Raw genomic sequence first — 16,727 nt, 5'->3', positions numbered from 1 at the left:
GTTTCATTCCCCACTCTGTCTCTGGTGAATCTTCTCACTCCCCCAGCCCCCCATCATTGGCCTGTACCCCAGCTCTTGTACACATAAATAAATCTTCTAAAAAAGAAAGAATCTCAGCACATGTCCACTGAAGACCACGCTCTAAAAGTACTCTTCCAGCAGGTAGTGGTATAGCATATAACATTAACAAAAACAAAACCAAAATATCAAGTAACACAAGATCCAGGGTATCTCTCTAAGAAGCAGCATAGCAGATGATCAACAATAGTTAAAAAAACTGGCAACTAGTCTCTGGAGCACCACAAACAGTTAAGCAGGTTGTTCGCAGTCCATTCGAACAGCATTTCCTGTTGTTTTGTTTTTTAAAAGATATATTTATTTTTATACAAGAATTGGGGTACAGGCCAGAGATGATGAGGGTGAGAGGATTCACCAGAGACAGAGTGGGGATCAGAACAGGCAGTCAGACCAAAGTACACTGCTGAGGGGAGCAGTGGGCAAGTCAGGCGAGGTCTGTCCCGCCATGTGGGTTTCTCCCTGACCAGCCAGGAATCAAACTCAAGTGGAATCAAACTCAAGTACTGCAGTGGTTGTGGATTGCTTCATAGGTTGCGTCTTCACCCTTGCACCACCAGGGAGGAGGACACAGCATTTTCTGAAGCAGTGGAGAACACACAACCTGCTCAAACGTATTCACTGACCCTGTCAGTTTCAGATAGGTAAGTGCCTAGCTTATTCGGGCAGGTGGGAGGGCTGGGGGGGTGTTTAGCATTGCAAAAGGGAACTCATTCATAGTGAGAAGAATAAATATTGTTGAATAATGCCAACTATGAAGACTAATATGATTCTGAATGTAATTTCCATCTTAGTATTATAGCTTCTTTAAGAAAAAGATTGGTTCCCAGCATCTCAAACTATTATGCCCCAAACACCCCCAACCTACTGATGGATTTTAACTGGCTATAACAAAATTATTAGCAAGTAAAACATATTATGACATCATTATTGGAGAAAAAAATGTTTAAACATTTATTTACTTTTTTAAAGATTAATATGACTTTCTGCTTCCTTTCATTTCAAATTAACATGTCAGCTATAATTTTTAAATAATTTTTAAAAGCTAATAATTTTTAATAATTTTTAAAAGCTATAGCTTGAAAATGCATCTTTTCTTACTGCTAGATATTTTAACTGCAAATTCACTGTCTGTGGGTGACAGAGAATGACTCTAATGTGCAATTTTTCTTGGACATATAGAAATTAGGTAAAACAAATTGGCCAGACAACATCTTTGTCTGGTAGCAATATCATCTTACATTATGTACTACATTGGCAGGCCCTTTGATATGCACTTTACCTATGTTATCAGATTAAATCCTCACAAAAATCCTAAAGATACTAATGTTTATAATAGCAGCTAACATTTACTGAATGATTAGTAAGCACAAGACACAGTTTAAAGTACTTTACTATGTAGTATTACCTCATTTAAACCACAACAAGTCCTATGAGATAAGTAACTAATATTTGCACTTCACATGTAATATAATGTAATATAATCTATATAATTAGGGACTTGGGTACTTTCATATGGTCACATGGCTAGTAAGAACAGTCAGAATTAAAGTCCTGTGGTTTGACCTTACGTCAACTAAAAAGCAAAGAGTTATTTCACCAATGAAATGGGTCCATTCCAAAACAACAGCAAAAGGCAATTTGGAAAGTATGAGACACATACACACTTTCCAGATCAAGAGCCAACACTCCTGTATGTAGCCTCTGGAGGGGCTGCTGAGTAGAGGACGTCTTCCTTCCTTCCAATGGTGTGTGAAAGCAGGTATCAATTCCAGTCAGAGATGGAAGACATGCTAGGTCCTGCCATTTGCTGACAACCCAAATGTGGGACCTCTTTTCTAGACCCTGAACCTTATTTAAATAGGGTCTCTCCATTAATTTTCAGACTCCAAAGACTTGATCACAGTCTTGATCACAGCTTTTTACCGCTTCTGCAATTGACATAAATGGAATAAACAGTATTTTTGATAGTACTGTTAGAATTTCTTTAGAACTTAAAGTATTACTTAATGCATCGCCAAAGACATGATTAAAGCAGATTTTATGAGAGTTTGGATCCTACTGAGCCATCATTTTCAAAAAATTTAACAAGCTCCATAAGGTGTTAAAAATCCCTGAAAAGAAACAATGCTGCTCAAACTTACAACACCAACTATTACTGCAAAACAAAGAAAATTCAAATAAAATAAATAGCTGTCTGCTTAGGATTCAGGAAATGCAAACCAAATCCACTCCAAACTTAAGTTTATATAAATGCTGCAACTTGATATAGCAAAGGGTTTAATTTTGGTTGAAAAAATTTCTTACTTTATCATGGAGAAAATCACTATCCTAAGTGACCACACTGTTAAATCTGGATAACTCAAGTTCTACAGTTTTTTTGGTGTATACACTTAATAATAACTTGCATGGTTTTAAAAACAATTTATACTGATTTCCAAGCTAAGGAATTATTTGGTTGCTCAGTATCAGTATTTGGTTGTTTAGTATCAAAATGTTAAAGGAGGTTAAGGTAAGGAAGGCGGAAGAGGACAAATAGACTTATTATTGGGGTTTAGAATCACAAAATTAAGCAAAGCCCTGCAAGTACAAAGAGTCCAGCTTGATTACTAATCTCATATTCTTTCCAGTCTAATCAGATTCTTCCACAGCAGGGAGTTTCTGAAGTTTACAGTTTCTTAGACATCACTAGCCAGATAGCAAAAATGGTCCAAACCCACAGTTATTGCTAGCAGTGCCAGAATAAGTGAATATTCTGACCATGGCAATATAGTCTCTCTGGGTATAACAATATTCATTTTTACTATTGTTTAATTTATTCATACAAGATCTGGGGTGCAGACCAGAGGAGCAGGGGGTGAGAGGATTCACCAGAGACAGAGTGGGGGACAGAACTGGCAGAGTAATCGAAATACACTACTGAGGGGAGCAGAAGGTGAGTCAGGAGAGGTCTGCTGTACCATGTGGGTTAACTCCCTGGCAAGGATTGAATTCTTGTCACAATGGCTGGTGATAGCTTGATAAATGCTGAGACTTTAACCCCTGTGCCACCAGGGAGGCATCACAGCATTATTCTTAAGGCACACAGTCATCAGAGCATGCATACTAAGACCCATTTAAAGAGAGTATGGTACTTAAAAGTATGTTCACTTCACTTAAGAGTATAGGTTCAGTACTTAAATCATTGTGGTAGGGGAAACAAATACTTATGCCTTTAAACAATAAATTTACCTAGAAGAGTTTTCAATTGATACTATCTTTAAAAACACTTTAATCCAATACAAAATTGATATTGATTAATTAATATTAAATCAAATTAAAGAATAACTCCACAAAAGATTATGTATCAGGTAATCACCATCACTAGTCATCAGGGAAAAAAATTAAAAACATAATGATAGCATGGTCACCGCAGGGGCAGACCGCGGGTGCAGGGAAGTGCCCTCCTGACTCGCCATTTTATTTTTTAATTTTTTTATTATTAATTTATTTTAAAAAAAAGATTTAGTTATTTATTTATACAAGCATTGGGTACAGTCAGAAGCGCGGGAGGGTGAGAGAATTCACCAGAGCCAGAACGGGGAACAGAAGAGGCAGACTGATGAAATACACTGCTGAGGGGAGCAGCGGGCGAGGCAGGAGAGGTCTGCTGTGTCATGTGGGACCTGCGCCATGTGGGACCCTCGCCGGTGGCCGGGAATCGAACCGGCACTGCAGAGGCTGCGGGCAGCTTCGCAGAGCAGTGCTCAATTGCTACGCTTCCAGGGGGGGCTCTGACTCGCCATTTTAGAATAGGGATCTTTGCCTCCAGAACCCACCAAGACTGTGTGAAATTGGGAAAGGGCTGCCCCCACAGCCAAAGGTGAGCTGAAGGCCCCCACAAGCCAGGGCCCACCTGGCAGGAAGTCTCAGCCCAAAGGGGGATCCAGCCACCCCACCTCCAGGGCAGTCTGTGGGACCTCGACACACCTTTGGAATTAAGCTAATACAGAAGGAGGAGATATTCTGTGACAGCGACCATTGACATATTCATAGTACCACTGCCCTATGGACATCTGGCATAACAGTATTTGACTCGATTGGACCACCAGTTCCCGACATCCCAGAAAGAGCACACCAAAAAGATGACAGCCAGTACCAGCGACACAGTGTCCCAACACATTGGACAAAATAGAAAACAAGCAGCAGGGAGAATAAAAACTATAAGCAACTAAGCAAATCCTCAGAGAAAAGACACACCACAAAAAGATAATCACCTACCAGACTGCAACAACAGTGACTTGGAAAAACTTCTGAGCCTTCCAGAAAGAGAATTTTAAAATTGCCATCAATAAAAAACTGACAGAAGTCATGAAGGAAAACAATGATAAGGGAAAAATAATCAACAATCAGAAGAATGAAATTGAGTCCCTTTAGGGAAGTGAAATAAATGCAGGAGATCAAAGGATTAATGGAGGAGCTAAAGAACTCTGGGAAAAGCAATGAAAACAGAATAGATGAAATGGAAGAAGGAATAAGTACTCTCGAAGACACAGAAATAAAAAGAACCAAAACAGAAAAGGACAGAGAAGTACAAATGAAGAAAAATGAAGAAAGACTTCGGGAACTATCTGACTCCAAGAGGAAAGGAAATATAAGAGTTATAGGAATCCCAGAAGGAGAGGACAGAGAGATAGGAACAGAGAAAATATTCAAGGAAATAATTGAAGAGAACTTCCCAAACATGTAGAAGGAGCTGAAATAGACATACAAACAAGCAAGAACACCAAACTTCCATGATGCAAGGAAAAATACAGCAAGATACATAACAGTAAAGCTCCCAAGAATCTAAAACAAGGAAAAAATAATGAAGCTGAGAAGAGGGAAGAAACAGATAACATGCAACAGAAAATCAATCAGGCTGACATCAGACTTCTCCAAACAAACACTATCGGCAAGGAGAGAGCACAGGGATAGTCAACAGATTCCAAGACAACAAATGCCAACCAAGAATACTCTATCCCACAAAGCTTTCCTTCCTCTTGAAAAAAGAATAAGGACCTTCCCAGACAAACAGAAACTCCAGAACCCCTGCTCCAAAATATACTACAAGGATTCCTAAAGCCAGAACCAACAGAGAGATGAATAAGAATGAAATAAGACAAAAAATTAAAAAAATAAAAAATAAATAAAACCAGAAAAAAGACAAACAAAATGGCAAATACAGATGCTAACATATCAATATTAACTCTAAATGTGAGCGGACTAAACTCTTCAATAAAAAGACAAAGAGTCACAGGCTGGATTAAGAAACAAAACCCAACCTTTTGCTGTCTCCAGGAAACTCACTTAACTACAAAAGATAAAAATAGACTAAAAGTAAAAGGATGGAAAATAATACTACAAGCAAATGGACCAAAAAAGAAGGTAGGAACAGCTATACTTATATAAGATAAAACAGATTTCAAACTCAAAAAGGTAAAAAGAGACCCAGACGGTCACTACATTATGATCAAGGGGATAATACTTCAAGAAGAAATAACACTCATTAACATATACTCACCAAATGAAGGCGCACCAAAATATATCAGATAACTATTATCATCTCTGAAAACACACATCACAGAAAACACTTATGTAGTAGCAAACTTCAACACACCACTATCAACAACAGACAGATCAACGAGACAAAAAATAAGTAAGGACATTAAAGCTCTAAATAAGGATCTAGACCTCATGGGCTTAATAGAACACTAAACCCAAAAAAATCTGAGTACACATTTTTCTCAAGTGCACATGGATCATTCTCCAGGATCGATCACATGCTGGGACACAAGATAAACAACAACAGATACACCAAGATTGAAATCATACCAACCATCTTCACTTACCAAGAAGGCACCAAAAGAAATAAATCATAAAAAGAAGGCAAGGAACACTACCACCTCATGGAGACTGAAACCCACAGTACTGGAAGACCACTAGATTAATGAGGAGATTAAAGAAGAAATTAAAAAATACTTTGAGTTGAATGACATGGAGGACATCAATGTCCTAAATGTATGGGATGCAGCAAAAGCAGTATTAAGAGGAAAATATATAGCAATACAGGCTCACATCAACAAACAAGAAAGAACTCAAAGAAATAACCTAACCTCATATCTCAAAGAACTAGAAAAAGAACAACAACAAAAAAAAAAACCCCTAAAACCAGTAGAAGAAAGGAAATAATAAAAATCAAAGCAGAAATAAATGAAATTGAAACTAAAAAAACAATCCAAAAGATCAACGAAACCAAAAGTTGGTTCTTTGAAAATATAAATAAAATAGACAAACCCCTAGCCAGGCTCACAAAGGAGAAACAAGAGAAAGCACAAATAAATAGGATCACAAATTAAAGAGGAGAAATCACAACAGACACAGCAGAAATCAAAAGAATAATCAGAAACTACCATAAACAGTTATATGCAAACAAGCTCAACAATCTAGAAGAGAAGGACAAATTCCTACAACTCTACAATCACCCAAATCTAGATAAAGAAGAAATAGAACACCTAAACAGACCAATTACAAGCAGCAAAACTGAAACGGTAATCAAAACCCTCCCCAAAAACAAAAGCCCAGGACCAGATGGATTTACAAATGAATTCTACCAAACATTCAGAAATGAACTAGTGCCAATCCTTCACAAACTCTTTCAAAAAATTGAGAAGGAAGTGACAATACCAAACACGTTCTATGAAGCCAACATAACACTAATACCAAAACCCAAGAAGGACAACACAAAAAAAGAAAATTACAGGCCAATCTCCCTTATGAACACTGATGCAAAAATCCTCAATAAAATTTCAGCTATCAGAATCCAACAATGTATCCATAAGATAATTCACCACGACCAAGTAGGATTTATTCCGGGGACACAAGTATGGTTCAACATCTGAAAATCAATGTAATCCAACACATCAACAAAAAGAAATATAAAACCATATGATAATATCAATAGATACTGAGAAAGCTTTCCACAAAGTACAACACCCATTTATGATAAAGGTTCTTGAAATTCTCAGGATACAAGGAACATACTTCAACATCATAAAGGCTATATATGACAAGCCTATAGCCAATATCATTTTCAATGGTGAAAAGTTGAAAGCATTTCCATTAAGATCTAGTACAAGACAAGGATGTCCACTCTCACCACTGCTTTTCAGTATAATACTGGAAGTGCTACCTAGAGCAATAATACAAGAGAAAGACATACAAGGAATCCAAATAGGAAAAGAAGAAGTCAAACTATCACTATTTACAGATGATATGATACAATACATAGTGAACCCCAAAAACTCCACAGAAAAACTAATAAAACCAATCAATCAGTTTAGTAAAGTAGCAGGACACAAAATCAACACACAAAAATCAGTAGCCTTCCTATAAGCAAACAATAAATCTGAAGAAGAAGAAATCAAGAAAACCATCCCTTTTATTATTGAAACAAACAAAAAAAATCAAACACTTGGGAATAAACTCAACAAAAGCGGTAAAGGACCTATACAAAGAAAACTATAAAACACTGTTAAAAGAAATAGAGGAAGACACAAAGAAATGGAAAGACATACCCTGATCATGGATTAGAAAAATTAACATTATCAAAATGGCCATCCTACCAAAAGCAATTTATAGATTCAATGCTATTCCAATAAAAATTTCAATGACATTCTTCAAAGAAAGAGAACAAATATTGATGAAATTCATATGGAGCCACCAAAAACCCTGAATAGCCAAAGCAATCCTAAAAAAAAAAAGAAGGGTATGGAGGCATCCACTCCCAGATTTCAAACTATACTACAAAGCCATAATAATCAAAACTGCATGGTATTGGAACAAGAAAAGACAAATGGTTTGTGGTCTTCTAGTGAGTCCTGGACCTGGGATGCAACGGTGAGGGAAATCAGACATGGGGGACTGTCATGTCCAGCATGCAGTAAATCTTTATTGTCTTATTGCTCATTATATACTATTTTAATTGCAGCAGGTGTAACATCAAAGCATACCATATAATGATAACACATATGAATGATTAGTCTACTTTGTTACTATTATCTATTTACTTCAGACAGTAGGGTACCAGATGGTTAGTTCTCACGCACATAATCTTATTGCCCCCTAGCTAGAGCTTGGGAAGTTTGCTCATTATTTTTGTTATTCTTAGACTGTGGAGACATAGAGGCCTGACTCCACGCAGGTCACATTCCGGGCACTCAACACCAGGTCCTGTCACTCAGAGGCTTTCCTCCAAGACACATGTGTTTTCACATGCCTTAGGGACTCAGGTCAAGGCCCTTCTGCTCACTGCACGGGATCTCTCCCAACATCAGATCAATGGAAGCAAATAGAAAATCCAGAAATGAACCCATAGATTTACAGTCAACTAATCTTTGACAAAGGAGCAAAGAACATGCAATGGAGCAAAGAAAGTGTGTTCAATAAATGGTGCTAGGAAAACTGGGTTGCTACTTGCAAAAGAATGAAGCTTGACTACTACCTTACACCATGCACAAAAACCAACTCAAATGGATAAAAGAACTAGACATAAAACCTGAAACCATAAAATATATAGAAGGAAATATAGGTGAAACACTACATGACATACGCCTCAGTAACATCTTTAAAGACTCATCACCCAAAGCAGTGATAGCGAAGGCAAAGATAAACAGTTGGGACTACATCAAATTAAAGAGCTTCTGGACAGCAAAAGAGACAGTAAGCAAAACAAATAGACACCCCACCAACTGGGAGAAAATTTTTGCACACAACATTAATGATAAAGGACTGATCACAAAAATCTACAAAGAGCTGAAGAGTCTCAACAAAAACAAAGTAAATAATCCGTCAAAAAATGGGCAGAAGAGCTAAAAAGGAACTTCTCCAAAGAGGAAATGTGAATGGCCAACAGGCATATGAAAAAATGTTCAACATCACTTGTAATCAGGGAAATGCAAATCAAAACTACATGAGATATCATCTAACACAAGTGAGAATGGCACATACTAAAAAAACTAGCAACAACAAATGTTGGTAAGGATGTGGAGAAAAAGGAACTCTCCTGCATTGCTGGTGGGAGTGCAAACTGGTCCAACTACTATGGAAAGCTGTGTGGAGATTCCTCAACCTACCAAAGATGGAGCTTCCATATGATCCAGCAATTCCACTCCTAGGTATTTACCCAAGGGACACAGAATCATTAATTCAAAAGGGCACCTGCACCCCTATGTTTATAGCCGCACTATTTACAAGAGCTAAGCTATGGAAACAACCCAAATGCCCAAATATAGATGACTGGATCAAGAAGATGTGGTACATATACACAATGGAATATTACTCAATAATCAAAAAAGATAAACTCATGCAATTTGCAGCAACATGGATGGAGCTGGAAGGGATCATGCTGAGTGAAATAAGCAGAAAAAAAAAAAAAGGAAAAATACTGGATGGTCTCACTCATAGCAGGAACTTAGAAAACCTAAATAAGGGACCAGGAAAAAGACTAATTATAATAAAGCAAAAATCAAAATCCACAGGAAACTATAAACCAGAGACACACTACGGGGCGGGGGTTAAGAAGGGATTAGGGTCAAAATAAGGGGGGTGGGAATTGCATGGGGACTATAACCAAGATGAAAATGCATACATTGTGCAAAAATGAAAAATGATGTAAAAATACATAAAATAAAAAAAGCATAATGCTAGCATGGTGACTATAAAATACTGTATTGTATAGTTGTAAGTTATCAAGAGAATAGGTTTTAAAAGTTCTCATGACAAGAAAAAAAAATTGCACTACCTATGGTGGTGGATGTTAACTAGACTTATTGTGATCAGTTTGATGCATTTAAATTTTGAATCATTATCCTGTATACCTGAAACTAACATCATGTTATATATCAATTATATCTTAATTAAAAGAAATGAGACATTACTATACACCCAGTAAGATTCCAAGGATACATGATACCAAGGATATAGAGCAACTGGAACTCTCATTCATTGCTGGTGGGAATGGAAACTGTACAATCACTTTGGAAAACTGTCACTATGTGTTTATGTAAAAATGCATATGCAACTGCATTTCCTGGGTATGTCTTCCAACAGAAACGAGCAATCATCGCCATCAAAAGACAGATAAAAGTATGTTCACAGCAGATTTACTTGTATTGGAACAACAAATAGTGATAAATAAAAAAGATAAATTAATTGTGATATGTTCATACAAGACTATTACTCAGCAGGGGATAATTGCTACACAAAACAAGAAGCTAGTAGGTCTCAAACGATTCCCCCATGCATTGAGGGTAAAATTCAATGGAGCTTCTAATGATCCAGCTTTTCCATGGGCACAGCATTCAATACATTAGAGGCCTAGAGCAGCCTTCTTGCACACCCGCTGTGGGGATGTGAGGCTATGACACACAGCTGAAGCCAGCATAAACAGTCTTGTCAAAAGTTGGTGCCATCAGGTGACACAAATGCAAAAGGCGCAGGCTTTCCCTGTATTCTTTCCAGGAAGAACAGGTTCAATAGCGCCAGTCAGCTTTGATGGTCAAGCTCTCTCTTCTTTCCTTTGAGTTTCTTGGATGCAGGGACAAACCTGCCCACCCATTAGGGAAAGGCATCAGGACAGTAACGGGCCATGTCCTCATCTAATTACTTCTTTTGGTTGAGCTCGGTCACTGATGTTATATTTCGTCAAATAACATGAAATTCAGCAAGGATGCAACAGATATGGAGACAGAATCTCTTGTTAGGGTTGTTGTTCATTTCTCCCCAATTTCTCCTTGAGACAGGGTGAGAACAGCACTTTCAGATGTCACCATGCAGAACCTTACTGGTAGATTTGTCCTTTACCTGAGGGTTACACTCCTTAAACAGAGAGTATCCCCGTTTGCTCTTGAGGGTACACATGCAAGCTTAAGCAAAAAGAAAAAAAATGAAACTATGTAGCCCTGATATCTTTTAAGCAATGTTTTGGAGGAAGGAAGTGCAAAGTATAAAAATGGGCTAGAATTTAAAAAAAATATTACTTATACACACACACACACAATCATAACCGGGAGAGACTCAAAAAACACAGGACTCTAGATGACTTTCTTACAGTCAATCCAAATGGTTAACTCTCTCACAATCTACTTAGCCAAATATGTAGATGACTAGATGGATTACTGAATAAAAAAAGTGACTTTTTCCCTAAGCAAATGCACAATAAAATAACTTTAAATCTTTTCTTAATATAATTCCTTCTCCTTGAGTAAAGCTACCTTTAATTGCCACTTATTTAAGAATTGTTAGAAACTGATGACTCTCAATCAATTCAGAATCTCTAAGCTCTATAAATTTTAATCAAGATTTCTTCTAACAAAGAGGCAATCTCTGGGAACATGTAGGTTAAAAGGGCAGCTTTAGAGTTAAATAATATTCTCTGTTCACAATAAGGTCAGATGGAGTTTACCCAATAGCCCTGATGTCTGCTTTTCAATAGACAAACACTGAGCTCAAACAGGAAAAAGGAAGGATGACTTCTTTTAGATGGGGAAGGTAATTACAATTTGCCCACAATGTTATACAGTTTCAATTGTTATCACTTTGAAAGCACTGTATACTTCAAAACAAAAGTACTATATGACATGTACCACAATGGAATGGAAAAGCCAAAAGTTTTAACTTTACTTAGACTCTCTCTTTCTTATTTTATGATTATCACTTGAAGGTCTCTGATAAGACAGGAAAAAGAACTTCTGATAGTGAGAGTACTGAAAAGAATTACTGCCAAAGCTATAAACACTTCTTAAAGATCTTTTGGGTAAAGATCTTTCAGGGATGGCTTGGGATCATCGTACCTGAAATCAGGAATATAAAGTAAGTTTAAACTCCTCAGGCCTTATCTATTCTCTCTGTTCTTTAAACTAAAAACATTTTGACTACATCCTTTTTATATTCCCCTTGAATCACTTTTCTCCATAACTACCCCTCTCTGCTAGATATGAGATTTTAGTTAGGACATTATAAATAAATATGTATTTAAAATAATTCCCCAATTTTGACTAAAAACTAGTTTGAAATTTTTAAAAGATCTATCTCAAAGCCCACCTAAATCAGGTGCAGAAATGATATTTCAGCTATATGCTTAGGTATGTTTGTTAATCTGTTACCTGGATGAAGGTAACATAATGCAATCACATATACTTATGCCTACAATCCCTTAGATGTGCATCAAACAATAAAATGTGAGAAAAGTAAATCCAGCAACTGGATTAACAACTGGAGAACCCAGAAACTGGCTATATAGGGATTTACAAAAAAATTGTTTCAATTTTTTTAGTTGAAATTTTTAATAATAAATTGTTAGGGGAAATGCAATAATAAATGAAAAGCTGTTTTTATTTATTTTTTTGGACTAAATCCAAATTCTTTTTTTAATTTAAATTTTATTTTTATATTCCCCATACAATTACAACCCCCTTATTTTGACCCCAAGCCCTCCTTTCCCCACGCCCCACCCCCCATAGAGCGTCTCTAGTTTATAGTTGTTTGTTGATTTTTATATTTTCTTTCTTATAGTTATTCATTTTCCTGGTCCTTATTTAAGTTTTCTAGATTCCTGCTATGAGTGAGACCATCCGGTATTTTCCTTTTTCTTTCTGGCTTATTTTGCTGAGCATGATCCCTTCCAGCACCATACATGTTGCTGCAAATCGCATGTGTTTATCTTTTTTGAATGCTGAGTAATATTTCATGGTGTATATGTACCACATCTTCCTGATCCAGTCATCTATTTTTGGGCATTTGGGTTGTTTCCAAAGCTTAGCTATTGTAAATAGTGCTGCTATAAACATAGGGGTGCAGGTGCCCTTTTGAATTAGTGATTCTGTGTCCTTTGGGTAAATACCCAGGAGTGGAATTGCTGGATCATGTGGAAGCTCTATGTTTAGTAGGTCCAGAAATCTCCACACAGCTCTCCATGGTGGTTGGACCAGTTTGCACTCCCACCAACAGTGCAGGAGAGTTCCTTTTTCTCCACAACCTCACCAAAATTTGTTGTTGCTAATTTTTTTAATATATACCATTCTCACTTGTGTAAGATGGTATCTCACATAGTTTTGATTTGCATTTCCCTGATTACAAGTGATGTTGAACATTTTTAATGAAAAGCTGTTTTTACTGGTGAAATATTCAAGTCCCACAAAATAATACTACAAAAAAGGTTAAATCTTAATGCTATGAAGCTATCAGCAGCTACTGCAGCAAGAGTTTGATTCCCCGCCAGGGAGGTGACCCACATAGTGCAGCAGACCTCTCCTGTTTCGCTGCTCCCCTCAGCAGTGGATTTCAGTAGATCTGCCTGTTCTGCTCCCCTCTCTGACTCTGGTGAATCCTCTCACCCGCTGCACCTCTGGCCTACATCCCAGCTCTTGTATGCATAAAAAGACTAGGCAAGACTTTTCTACTTCTATTTGTTGAGTTAGAGAGGAAAAACAGATTTATCTCTAACTCTGTTTGTGAGTTAGAGATAAATGCTATGACAGTTATCTAATTTCACAAAAATTCCCAAAATGTAAAGTCCTATTGAAATGAAAGCAGGCGGAAAGGTTGGTTGGTTTGTTAAGAATTATATAGCAAAAGTAACTTCTTTGGAATGACTTCTGAAGAGAAATTACTTTCTGAAGAGAAATAAAATTACTTCTGTACTGAAAAACATAGTATTTCCTTACCTACTCAAGACAACTTCTCTTTCAGTATAGGTAATTCTTGGAGAAAATGAACATCTTCCCTTAGGTTAATTTTTAGCAATGCCCTTTCACTGTGAATCTACCTGAAATTATTCAAAGAAAATCTGAAACAAACAAAAAATACCCATAAAAAATAACTAATGTGCATATGCAGTATACGTGATGTGTCCTAAGCCTTTCAGCATAAACGACTTTTTAAGTGGTAAGTGCAAGGTCTGCTATGTTTGATATTTCTACATGACTTTTTGGTAGTTATCTAAAACGCATCACTCCCTACATGTCACAGAGATAGAAAAACGGATCATAACTCAAAGATACTGTTTAGATACTACAGATACAAAGTGATCTATTCAGCACTTATTGAGTACCTTCTATATGCGCTATAGGGGTGAGTCTATGAATGAGATACAGTCCCTGACTTCAGGAAATTGATGGTTTGGGAAAGAGGACATACAAATGGACAATTACAACAGACTAACTGGTAAATGCATGGAGTATGATTGTAATAAGAAGGAGATACCTAACCTAATTCAAGGCTCTTTGGGAAGGCTTCCTAAACTTAAGTCTTAAAGAGTAACACTGATGTGCAGAGAATGGAAAAGAATAGTTCATGATGTGGTGGCAGCTGGACTAAAGGCATAGAGGCACAAAGCATCATGTTGTGGGCTCAGAACAATACTGATAGAGAAAAACCTCATGGTATGGAATGGTGAGAAATAAAGCTAGAAGAACACAGCGGTCACACAATGGATGACCTTGTGGGATATAAGGAACCTGGAATTTCTCTTGATTAAAAAGGGATTTTCCGGAGAATGATGTCTGCAGACTGTATGTGAGCCAGATGCTTGCTCTCTGGCCCCTGAGAAAGGGATGAATGTGAGGGTGACTACAGGGGTGACATAATGAAGACCAGAACCAAACAAATGTTGTGATGGGCAGTGTGGTTTCTACAGAGAAACTGAGAGATATGTCAGACAGAATGTGGGGTGACTGCCAAGTATCTGGTTTGGATGAGAGTATACAGATGACAATGCCTTCCAAAGTAGATATAATATAGAAGGAAAAGCCAAGTTGAAAGGAAAAGATGGAGTCAGTGTTTTGGGTGTGTTGAATCTGGAATGCCTCTTGGTTTATATGAAAGATTTTCAGTTGAAAGTTAAATATAGGAAGCTACGGGAGACATCTGAAAGGGAGGCTGAAATTTGAACAAAGTCTTAGAAATACCTGAAATTATGAGGATGAATAGTCAAGGTTTTTTATTTTTTATTTTGGACAATCCTCAAAGGTACGTAATGGTATGTCCTTGCAGTTTTAATTTTTATTTCCCTAATATCTAAGGGCATTTAGCATCTTTTCAAATACTTATTTGCTACTCATATACTTTCTTTGGGGATATGTTTGTTTTTTTAACCTATTTCCAAAATTACTTTATTGTATTTTTAGAGTTCTTTATATAGTCTTGATTCAAATCCTTTACCAGACAGCTTTAAAAAGATTTTCTACCAGTGTGCAGTTTTCCAGTTGTCTTTTGAAAAGCACACCTTTTTATTTTGTTGAAGTCCAATTTATCCATTTCTTTTGAGCACCAATGCTTTTTGATTTTGCACCTAACAAATCTTTGCCTAAATATAAAGTCACAAATTTTCCCCTTGCACATTTCATAGTTTAGGATTTTCTATTTCAATCCATATCCAGTTTTTGTTCATGGTGTAACGAATACGACACTGTGAAGAGAGTGGAGAGAATCCACCAAGAAGAGCGTTTAGGATGAGACATGAAAAAAGTGGATGGAACTACAGAAGAAAACATAAAACCCAGGCTTACAGAGGTGGGAGTGGGCAAAAAACGACACAAGTAATTGTTGGATAAGTACCAGGGACATCCAACACTGTCTACTATGAAAAGCAACGGAAATTGTCTGTTTAATTGAGATGAGGTCACTGGTGATTTGAAGAGCATTTTCACAAACCATTCCGAGAAGAGCATTTACAAACAAAGTCGTTCCTACAGGGAAACTACTTTTTTGGGGGTAGGGGGGAGTGTTATTTTTTATTTTTTTGTTTTATATATTTTTACATCATTTTTCATTTTTGCACAATGTATGCATTTTCATCTTGGTTATATTCCCCATACAATTCCCACCCCCCTAATTTTGATCCCACTCCCTCCTCACCCTCCCCGCCCCCCCGTAGTGAAACTACTTCTAACCAAGCACTTCAGAAAAATTCCCCCGGTAGATGCAATCAGGGAGAGGTCAGAAACCCCTGGGTACTCTTAAAGGTCACTTCTTAGGCACAGGCGGGTCTGGACTTCCCGACAGTGCGGGCGACCAAGACCAATCAATCCCAGGCGCACACACCCCTTGGAGACCTCCCAGAGATATTGGGGACACCGAGTAATCACTGCCCCCCTGGGAAATCACAACCACCCTCCTCACCGGGTAGGCAGCTGCTTAAATAAACTACAGTGGAACGAAAAGGCGAAGATGGAAATCTGCGTACTAGCACAATCCCGGGCAAATTTAGAGAGGTCCCGCCTACCTGCTCCCCTGTCCCTATCCCCGCCCCCCAAAACCTCGCGTGTCTGGACCGGCGGAGGCGCCAGGCGTGGGAATCTCCCCGATCCAGGGGACTCGGCGGCCCAACCTCGGGTCCGCCCCGCCGCGCGGCGGCCTTGAGACTCACCTAGTCGCAGGGTGGGAGACATGCCCTGGGCTGAGGCCGCGGCGTCTCCTAGAGGCCACGCTGGGGGTCTCTGGGCCGACTCCTCCCGGCCGAGTGACCTTTCGCCTCGCTGCCCCAGGGGGTCGCGTCTCGCCTCGCCCCGCCCGCCGCCCGCCCTTCCGCCCGCTCTTCCGCCCGCTCTTCCGCCCGCCCTTCCGCCCTTAAGCTA

General features: G+C 38.2%; 1 pseudogene; it reads right to left on the bottom strand.

The window, feature by feature from the left end:
• LOC119235748 (ATP synthase subunit g, mitochondrial-like) overlaps positions 1-16,632 on the bottom strand; it is a 49,580-nt pseudogene extending 32,948 nt beyond the window's left edge.
• Positions 16,633-16,727: the final 95 nt, after the last annotated feature.

This window comes from Talpa occidentalis, unplaced genomic scaffold (assembly GCF_014898055.3).
Source record: "Talpa occidentalis isolate TD23 unplaced genomic scaffold, MPIMG_talOcc4v2.1 talOcc4.9, whole genome shotgun sequence".
NCBI classification, from domain to species: domain Eukaryota; kingdom Metazoa; phylum Chordata; class Mammalia; order Eulipotyphla; family Talpidae; genus Talpa; species Talpa occidentalis.
The sequence above is the reverse complement of the archived record's forward strand: the minus strand, read 5'-3'. Positions and strand labels throughout refer to the sequence as shown.